Raw genomic sequence first — 9,909 nt, 5'->3', positions numbered from 1 at the left:
ACCCCACCCCACCCAACTTTCTGGCACACCCAAGCCACTTCCACTGGCTTTTCTGTACAAATGGCCAGCATTGGCTCATGCTACAGACTTTCCTAAAATCTCTCAAATGTTCACAAAACCCAAACAAGCATCATCTGGCTTCAGCATATCCTACACCTCTAGCTGAGCAGCCCTAAGCCCAGCACCAGCCATAGCCAGCCTTTGTTTACAGCTTGGCCTCTTGAGGTACCTCTAAGCACAGTGTAGGGGGTGGTGATTGCTTTGTGGTCCATGTCAGGTGGCCCAAGGCAGGGCCCAGGCTGTGGCTGAACTTGGCTTGCAGTGGGTCCCCTCCCAGGAGACTCTGGGGCCAGTACACCCAGTGGCCAGCCTCAGACCAAGCTGGAGCATCAGCCAGCTGCCTTCAAGGATGACATACCCAAATGGCAGATTGGTCAGGCACCAGAGCACTGCTAAAGTGAATCCTGCTTTGTAGGATCAACCCCTGTACAATTGCAACTCTACTGTAGTCACAGCCAATACTCACCACCAGTCAGCCCAAGGGTCAATCCCTCTGACTGATGTGCAAACAGTAACCAAGGCTCAAATAAAATAGGAGGGCACATACAACCCACACAAGTGTCATACCTAGAACACCTACTTCTGGTGATCATGGAGACTGTGCCACTGGGCCCCACAGGACACCTACTACATAAGGCCACTCTACTAAGACTGAGAAACACAACAGCCCTACCTAATACATAGAAACAAATACAGGGAGGCAGCCAAAATGGGGAGACAAAGAAACATGTCCCAATTAAAACAACAGAACAAAGCCCCAGAAAATGAATTAAACAAAATGGAGATAAGCAACATACTAGACAGAGTTCTAAACACTGGTTATGAGGATGCTCAATGATCTCAGGGAGAACTTCAACAAAGAGATAGGAGACATATAAATGGAGATAGAAAACATAAAGTGATCCAGTCAAAAAATAAAGAATTCAAGAACTGAAATGAAGACTACATTAGAGAGAATCAACAGTAAATTAGATGAAGCAGAGGATAGGATCAGTGATTTAGAAGATACGATAGCAGAAAACACCCAATCAAAACAGCAAAAAGAAAAAAGAATCAAAAAAATAAATAAATAAATAAATAAGGAGAGTTAAGGGGCCTCTGAGACAACATATAGTGTGCCAACATTCACATCATATGGGTACCAGAAGGAGAAGAGAGAGAGCAAGGAATTGAAAACCTGTTTGAAGAAATAATGATAGGAAAGTTCCCTAACCTGGTGAAGAAAATGGATATTCAAGCCCAGGAAGAGCAGAAAGTCCCAAACGACATGAATCCAGAGAGGCCCACACCAAGACACATCATAATTAAAATGCCAGAAGTGAAAAACAAAGAAAGAATCTTAAAATCAGCAAGAAAAAATCAGTTTGTTACCTACAAGGGACCTCCCATATGACTGTCGGCTGATTTCTCAACAGAAATTTTGCAGGCCAGAAGGGATTGGCAGGAAATATTCAAAGTGATAAAAAGCAACCAAAATTAGTCTACCCAGCAAAGCTATCATTTAGAATGTAGGGACAGATAAAGAGTTTCCCAGACAAGAAAAAGCTAAAGGAGTTATCACCACCAAACCTGTATTACAAGGAATGTTAGATGGACTTCTTTAAGATGAAAAAGGTCAAAAATATGAATAACAAAATGGCAATAAGTACATATCTATCAACAATTAATTTAAATATAATATAAGGAATAAAGTCAATAATATTATAATAAGTATGTATGGTGTCAGATGAGTACTAGATTTATTGGGGTGATAGATGAGAGGGGTGTGTGGGGGCATGTTGAAAAAGGTGAAGGTATTAACAAATACAAATTGATAGTTACAAAACAGTCATGGGGATGTAAAGTACAGGGTATGTAGTCAATAATATGGTAATAAATATGTATAGTGCCAGGTGGGTACTAAACTAGTCACAGGGGTCACTTCTTAAATTATATATATGTCTAACGACTATGCTGTACACCTGAAATTAATATAAAATAATATTGAATGTCAACTGTAACTGAAAATTTTAGAAGGTACGGGGGAGAGGTTAAGCGGAATAAGAGGTTCCACTTTCCAGGTATAAAACAAATGAGTCTTGGGCATGCAATACACAGCATAGGAAACATAGTCAGTAATATTGTGATAGCGTGGTATGGTTTCAGGTGGTTGCTGGACTTAACATGGTGATCAGTTCTCTAGGTATATAAATGTTGAATAACGATGGCATACAACTGAAACTAACATAATATTGTATGTTAGCTATAGTTTAATAAAAAAAACAAAAGAGTGTCAGGAGTTGGAGGAGTTACAATTTTAACTAGGTGGCTAAAGAAGCCTTCTCTGAGATAATGACATCTGAGCAGAATCCTGAAGGAAGTAAGGGGACAAGCCATGCAGATACCTAGGGACAGAACCTTTCAAGCAAAGAGAACAGCATCTGCCAAATCCCTGAGGCTGGAACATGGTTGCCATTTTTGGGAAATGGCAAGGAAGCCAGTGTGGCTGCCGCACAATAAAATGACAACTGAGAGTTGAGTAGTGCCTTGGGGATGACTCTAAGGACTCATGCTTCTACTCTGGATCCTTTAGAAAGTCAGTGGAGGGTTGGAGCACAGTGATATGATCTACCTCCCATTCTAAAAGCACTGAGAACAGACTGTAAGGGGAAAAGGGTAGAAGTAGAGATACCAGTCGGGAGGCTACTGCAGTAATTCAGGCTGGAGCTGGGTCTTGTTCCAGGAAGTAGCAGTGAAGACGGTAAGAACTGATCAGTTTCTGATACATTTTGAAGGCAGAATCAACAGGAGTTATTGATAAATTGGATGGGGGTCATGAGAGAAGGGAATCACATGTGTCTGCAAGGAGAATTTTAGCTGGAACTAGAGGATAGAGCTCACTGTACAGCTCACCTCGGTTAAGAGAGGGTGAGAAAATTTTGAGCATCTCTATTTGTTAGGATCTGCATGAAGGAAGGAGGGTAATTAAACACTACTGTTCAGCATGACCCACTTGCACCACAAAGAGGCATTTCTCCACAATTTAATAAGAACAAAACTCCATCCTCAGCCGAGAAAAGACATAGTGAATAGTGAAAGATCTATGCTCATTGACAAAGACAAGTAAGAGAAAATGTCAAATGATGTCAAGGGTTGGATGTAGCCCTCCCTCCTCAAATTTCCAAATGATTCCAAAATAAAAAGCAAGACTTTGAGTAATCATCAGTTACATAAAGTTAGCAGGAAACAGAATGTATACAGAGAAAATCAACTGAGTAAAGTTAATTACTCTAGGAATACCTATATTGGCAAAGTGACAGAAAAGGTCTCAAACTGGAATATAACAGCAAGTTATAAATGCAAAAGAACATGGTGCACAGAAAGGAAAACACCTTGAAGTAGGAGTGGAAAGGTCTCAATTCGCTTCCTGACTTTTATCTTTTAGCGAATTAGTTAACTCATAACTTTAAAACAGGGATATTTTTACGCCCACAATACGTGCTGATGTGCTAAAGAGTAAAGGTTAAATATTATATGTAAAATTGCATTTAAATTTCAATTTTGCTGAGGATAAGAGGTTTTCTTTTTTAAAAAATCAAATATGACTAAATAATTGAGTAGAAAAATAACTGTTAAGATTTTTTCCAATGATTCAGTCTTTATTTATTGAGCACATATTATGTACCCCCCACTATTCTAGGCAATAAGCATATAGCAGTGAACAAAGTAGCTGCAGACCCTGACTTCACAGGGCTTGTTATCTTACAGTGAAGACAGACATTGGACAGGTAATAATGGAATTAAACATGAGCTTCCTCTAATCTCTTACTTGTGACAGGCCCCAGGCCACCAGGTGTGGAGAGCACACATTCATTCTCTTATGACATTAAGAGTGTTTGGGGGAAATTTTTGATGAAAACTGACTTACGCTATGAATCTCAATAGCATGGAACTGAAAAGGTATTTAGAACTGTGTTAATCAGATCCTCCAAAAAGCAGTTTCCAAGAATGGATTAAATGTGCAAGCATTTTATTAGGGGAAATGCCTGTGAGGAAAAAAGTGGGAGGAAGTGGAAGGAGGCTGGAAGAGCTATCAGATCAGGATGCAAGTATGACTCCAGTGAAAGCGAGATGTACGGAAGAGAAGGTTGAGTGGAAACATCCTCATTTGCCATGCAATCTAAGGAAGTTTTCTCCTTAAACGGAAGTCGGCCCCCATTGCCTCTCCTGCTGCCCTCATTTACTGGCTGGGAGCAGCATGGCCTCTGTGTAAAAGTGGAGGAGATAGTTGTCAGAGCACAACTGACAGTAGCAGCTGGGTCTTCAGTATATGCTGCCAGGCTGTTTGGTCAATGACGCTCCCTGTGGTGGAAGGTCTTAGAGGTATATTCTCATGACTGTTGAAAGATTCTTTTTTATTTAATTAGCATAGTCTTTGGAGTCAGAAATAACCTTGGTTGACTTCAGTCTCAGCCACTTAATAATTTGGTAACATTGGGCACATTACTTCTGAGTCGATTGTAAAGGTTAAATGAAATAATATCTGTAATGTACACCATACAGTGCCTAGGAAATAAAAGGTGATCCGTAAATGTCAGGCCTGTCCTCTTTTCCCTGTAGCTGTAGAATGCATTCATTTGTTCAACATGCATTTTTGAGGATATACTATATGCAAGGTCCCACGGTGAGTGTGTAAGGGGCCTAAGACATTGTCTCTGCCTTCAAAATTGATTGAGTAAAAAATGTAAAAGTATAAAGCACTGCTAAATGCTAAAATGGAATAAGGAAGCAGGATCTTCAGCAGGAAAAGGAGCCTTGACATCTTACTACTTCATTTGTTGCAAAAGTTGACGGCTCAATAATTCTTAGAAGCCATTCTACCTTCCCAAATGTTGTGAGTTTATGATACTTGGATGCCTATGCTGATGTGAATGTAGGTTTATCAACTCAAAGCTGGGAAGACCTTCAGTGGAGTACTGATGGTGCATCTTTGTAGACCCAGCCTTTTGCCATCTGAATATCTGACTTTCCCAAACCATTATGTTGTGCACACCGGCTCCTATCTGAATTATATGCATGTTACACTGCAGAAAGGGCCACGTGTCAGTTTGCCCCAAGAATGCTTCCCAGAAGCCCTTTGAAGACCCTCTTATTGGCAGGGCAGAGCATTTGCGTCACTGCTCCAGGCTTGTGAATCTGTGTTTAGTGCATCCAGATGGTGCCCAATTGAAACCGATTAAATATGACTTCACTATACTTCAATGATGCAAGCACGTTCTTTCCAAGAATATAGAGAAATATACAGAATTCGGTGAGTATTCTAGGAAAAAGATTATAATAAGAATTCATCACATGAGGCTCAATTGGAGCTGAGAGAACCAGCTTCAGTTCTCAGCAGGGTTGTGGACTAGCTCTATAACATTATGAATGTTATTTGCCGTGTCTTGGTCTCGTGTCTTCACCTGTGAAGTCTGTGTCTGCAGGCCAGTGGGTGGGGCGTGGGGGGCAAAGCAGGGCAGCTGTCAGTTTTACTGGGTACCGCAAACGTGCCAAGTACTAAGTTAGGAGCTTTGGGGTGATCAGGTCATCATGTCAGCACCAAACAACTCTTTGAGGGATCATTCATTTGTTTACGCTTTCATTCAATAAACTTTTATTTTGGGTTTACTTTGTCCTTCCTAGTCACTGTGTTAAGTGGAGGGTGTATGTTAGTGAAGCGAACCCAGTTGCTCCCTCGTTGTATCATGATGACTGTTTCACAGATGAAGACATTGGAAGCTTACGGAGATCAGCTATGCTGGTAGTTAGTGGTGGAAACGCCAAAAAAGATCTCCCTCCAGAAAACAGGGCTCTTTCTTCTACAGCCACCAGTGCTTCTCCACCTTTTGATCATAATAAAGAATGCCTCCCTCCCCACAGAGACCCTTTCTAGACACTTTTTTTTCACTGAATTGCTCCTCCCACCTCCGTGAAATAAATAGGCTTGAGCCTTGGAGAGCTGTAATAACTATTTTCCGCCCTAGCCTCCCAAACCAGTTCTCACCCAGGTGAGTGTGGCGTCCCCCCTTGAGAATTCATGCTCCTCATCCTTTCCTTTAAGTCCTTATAAACACCAACTCTGTTCTAGTCCCTAAAGCATTAGAATTTATTTTTAAACTATGAGACATGGTCCCTACCATCAAAGAAATTACAATCTGACTGATGCCATCGGGTTTAACAAAACCCCCAGCCACAAGATCCCAGGATTCCAATTCTTAATATATTTATGATTATTAGAAATTACAAAGTGGAAATGAACTACAGATTCAGTAAACAAGGAAAGGTTTCGTCAGCATAGGTTACTGAGAAACCGTGTAGTGATCACTACATGACAAGTGTTATAAAACAGGGTAGGTTCTTTCTTATCTTGAAAATCTAAGGGAATGGATCTGTTAGCAACCACTCCAGTGGGTTTCCGTTGCCTCCGGTCGGTGTCTTTTACATCCGCACTGTCTGCTGGAAGGCATTGCTAAAATTCACTTGGCTCACCCATGGGCTCATTATAAATAATATAGGCTCCTCCTGTATCACTCACCTCCTCCACGTTAATGACACTGAATGGGCACACCAGGGGTTCTTCTTTTAGTCAAAAGAAAAAAAAAATTGATGAATCCATTGCTTACAGGCAGAAGGGGAAAAAAGCAATTCAAAACCACACTTTGAAATGAAATCTTCTGTGGTCTGAACAAGCATGATTGTCAGTTCTTTTATGTGTTTCCAACATTGCCACAATTAATATTTTAAAGGAGCTTCACAGGTGACATATTTAGAAACAGAAATCTTAATAGTCCTTTCCTGGTACCACATCCCATTGCTCAGCAAAGCGGAGGGAACCCCAGCAAAGCAGCTGTGGCCCTGCCAGAGGGACACGGATGTGTGATGGCAAGGGCTTATACTTGAGCCTCTGTAAAGCCCTCTGCTGTTCCCCTCTTGGAGGGATGCCCAGGAAGCTGAGGAAATAGTTCCCCTCTCTACCCCTCCACCGGGCTTATGCCCAGCACCCCAGGGGATAACCACAGTTATTTACAGATAATCCCCCCTTGGAAAGGTCAGATTTTACGATGTGTTTATGACCCTCTCTGACCAAATAAGTTCACTTGCATTGGATTCTCTGGGGGGTAGTTGTAAGTAGATTCAGTTCATTTCTCAAACCATGTGCCTAGTAAAGGCAGGAGAGGCTGGGCTATAGCCAGCTGCGAAGACTAAGAAGCTGACGTTTAAAGGCCCCCCTTCATTCCTCCCATCTACTCTTCCCCTGTGTTAGAGGGGAGTTTTACCTGTCTCCAGCCACTGCTTTTCATTCATGCAGAAAGATCCCAAGAGGGCTGTTTGCATACTAGTCACTTGCCATGACTTTAATGGCCAGTGAGGAAATCCAGAGTCACAGATCAGCTTGCAAATGTGTACCGGGCAAGGGCATAGGGTCCTGCTCGGCCAGCCCTTTTGCAGCTGAGTCTGAGTCCAGGACCAGCCTGTGCGACTGACGGACCCTGTGCTTTGTTCATTGATGCCGTGCCCCTGACTTCAGCCCTCACCTCCACACAGATGACTTCCGCAGGTTTCACTCCAGGCCCCCTCTCACACAAGCTCCAGAGCCACATTTTCAACTCATGCCTTAATGTTGTAAGAGCATCAAACTACATCTACCTAAAACTAAGCCCTCAAGTCCATGCCCCCAAAACAAATCTGCACATTTCCATTTCTGCAAATGGCAACATCATCGCTCTAGTTACCCAAGCTCAAGGGTTGGGAGTCTTCTCCAATTCCCATGTTAGCGGTTTTCCCAGGCCTGCCCACCTCTACCCAGCCAATGATTTTGCTTCCCTCGCCTTCACATTACACTTATGCTCCGTAGTATCTCCTCTGTTGCCTCAGGAAAGCAGTCGAAGACCTTCCCCCATGATTTTTGATCCAGTCCTTCTCTCATCAACTCCAGGGCTTGAGTCCATCCATTATCTCATCTCTGTAAATTCTCTCCCTCCTACCAGCTCTCTGTTCAGTAAGACTGAGAAAGTTTCTACCTGTGTCTTCACTCTCTCATTTACCATCAGAGCTCTTTCATCGTCCCTCAAATTAGAAATAATGTCTTCCTCACCGAAGGGGTGAGGATAATCCAAAACAACCAATACAAAGTGTTTGGCTCATTGCAGTCACTTAAAGTCACTCATTCAACAAAACCCTCATTGGTTTCCAAACACTGAGCTGGGCACTAGGAATAATAATAACATGTAAGGGTCCTCACATATTAACTTATTTACTAATCACAACAAATAGTTACAAGTATTATTAATTGTAGAGGTAGTTGCAAGGATTATGCTCAGATGAAGACAACAAGCCCTGGAGAGGGTAAGGTCATGTAAAGGTTAAACCCAAACAGGTTTGAACCACTGACTACGCTTCCTCTAAGAATGTCACAGTCCCTGGCTTCGCACGTCCTATAGACAAGTAAACAATTACCACACAGAGTAGTCAGTGCTGTGATTCAAAGAGTTTTGGGGTGTGATGGAAACATAAAGGAAGGACAAATATTTACCGAGAGGGTCAGGAAAGCTAAGGTTTGGGATACAAATGTTAGTTTCCTTTTCTGTTGGTGGTCCCGTCTCTGTTCAGTGACTCTAATCTCATTGCCAGTGTAACCAAAGTACAGCTCTAATCCTGTCATTCTCCTGCTTAACACCCTCCGATTTTCAGGGCCTCTCCTGTGAAGTCCAAGCTCATAAATTGGCATTCTGGTCTTTTTCCCACCTGGTGTCCAGATCCTTCCCTGCGCTCCTGCGTCTTTCTCCAGGAGGCCCTTCCTCCTATTCTATTGCCAAATCTTTCCTACTTTTCAGAACTCAAACTATTACTCTTCCTTTAAGCCTTCACTAAATTTTCATCTGAACATCATCTCTCCGTCCCCATGACCTCATTTCTTTCAGTCTTGTATTAAAGGTTTTTATCTTCATGTATACATATTACCTCTCCTACTGGATTCACATCCTTGAGGGAAAAGACATCTTCTTTTGCATCTTTATACAAGACACAATGCTAAATGCAGATCCAGAAACAAGGAATCTTCCAGGACTCCTATGTCTCTCACGTCTCTCTCTGCCCTTCCCTTCATCCCAATCACTCACCTCACCAAATCCTATCTTCATTTCCTCCTAAGTAGCTCTTATGCCACCCACACCTCTCTCTTCCCACTGCCCCAGCTTTAGTTGAAGCCATTATCTTCTTACCTTAAGTCTTGCATTACTTGAATCAGCAAATTTTTACTGTAAAGGGCCAGATAGTAGATATTTTTTGTCTTTGTGGTCCATACAATCTGTGTTGCAACTACTCAACTCTGCACTGGTAGTATGAAAGCAGCCATAGACAGGACATAAACAAAAGGGTATGGCTATGCTTCAACAAATTTTATTTATAAAAACAGACTGTTGCTATGTCGGATTTGGCCTGGCAGTAGTTTCTTAACCTCTAATTTATATAGATGCCTAATTGTTCCCAGCACTTGCATTCAAATCCATCATCTTGGCAGAGTCAAAATGATGTTTCTAACTACAGATCTGGTCGCATGTTCCCCAAAGACCTATAATAAAATTGGCCTGTGCCTTTATTATAAATCTCATGTCCTTCCATATTGTACCCCACAATCCCACCTCCACTCTCCCTAGTATCCATCTGACAATCCCTACTCATCTTCCAAAATCTAGCACAGAGCTCAGTTCTTCCAGAAAGTTTTCCCCATGGCCACTGCCAAAGCTGGTTACAGACACTTCTCCTCCATTTCTATACTTAGCATTAGCTTCCTTGGAGTTTTGAGTCACACAAATTGAAATTACCAAATTG

This window comes from Rhinolophus ferrumequinum, chromosome 10 (genome assembly GCF_004115265.2).
Source record: "Rhinolophus ferrumequinum isolate MPI-CBG mRhiFer1 chromosome 10, mRhiFer1_v1.p, whole genome shotgun sequence".
In the NCBI taxonomy this organism is placed as follows: domain Eukaryota; kingdom Metazoa; phylum Chordata; class Mammalia; order Chiroptera; family Rhinolophidae; genus Rhinolophus; species Rhinolophus ferrumequinum.
The sequence above is the reverse complement of the archived record's forward strand: the minus strand, read 5'-3'. Positions refer to the sequence as shown.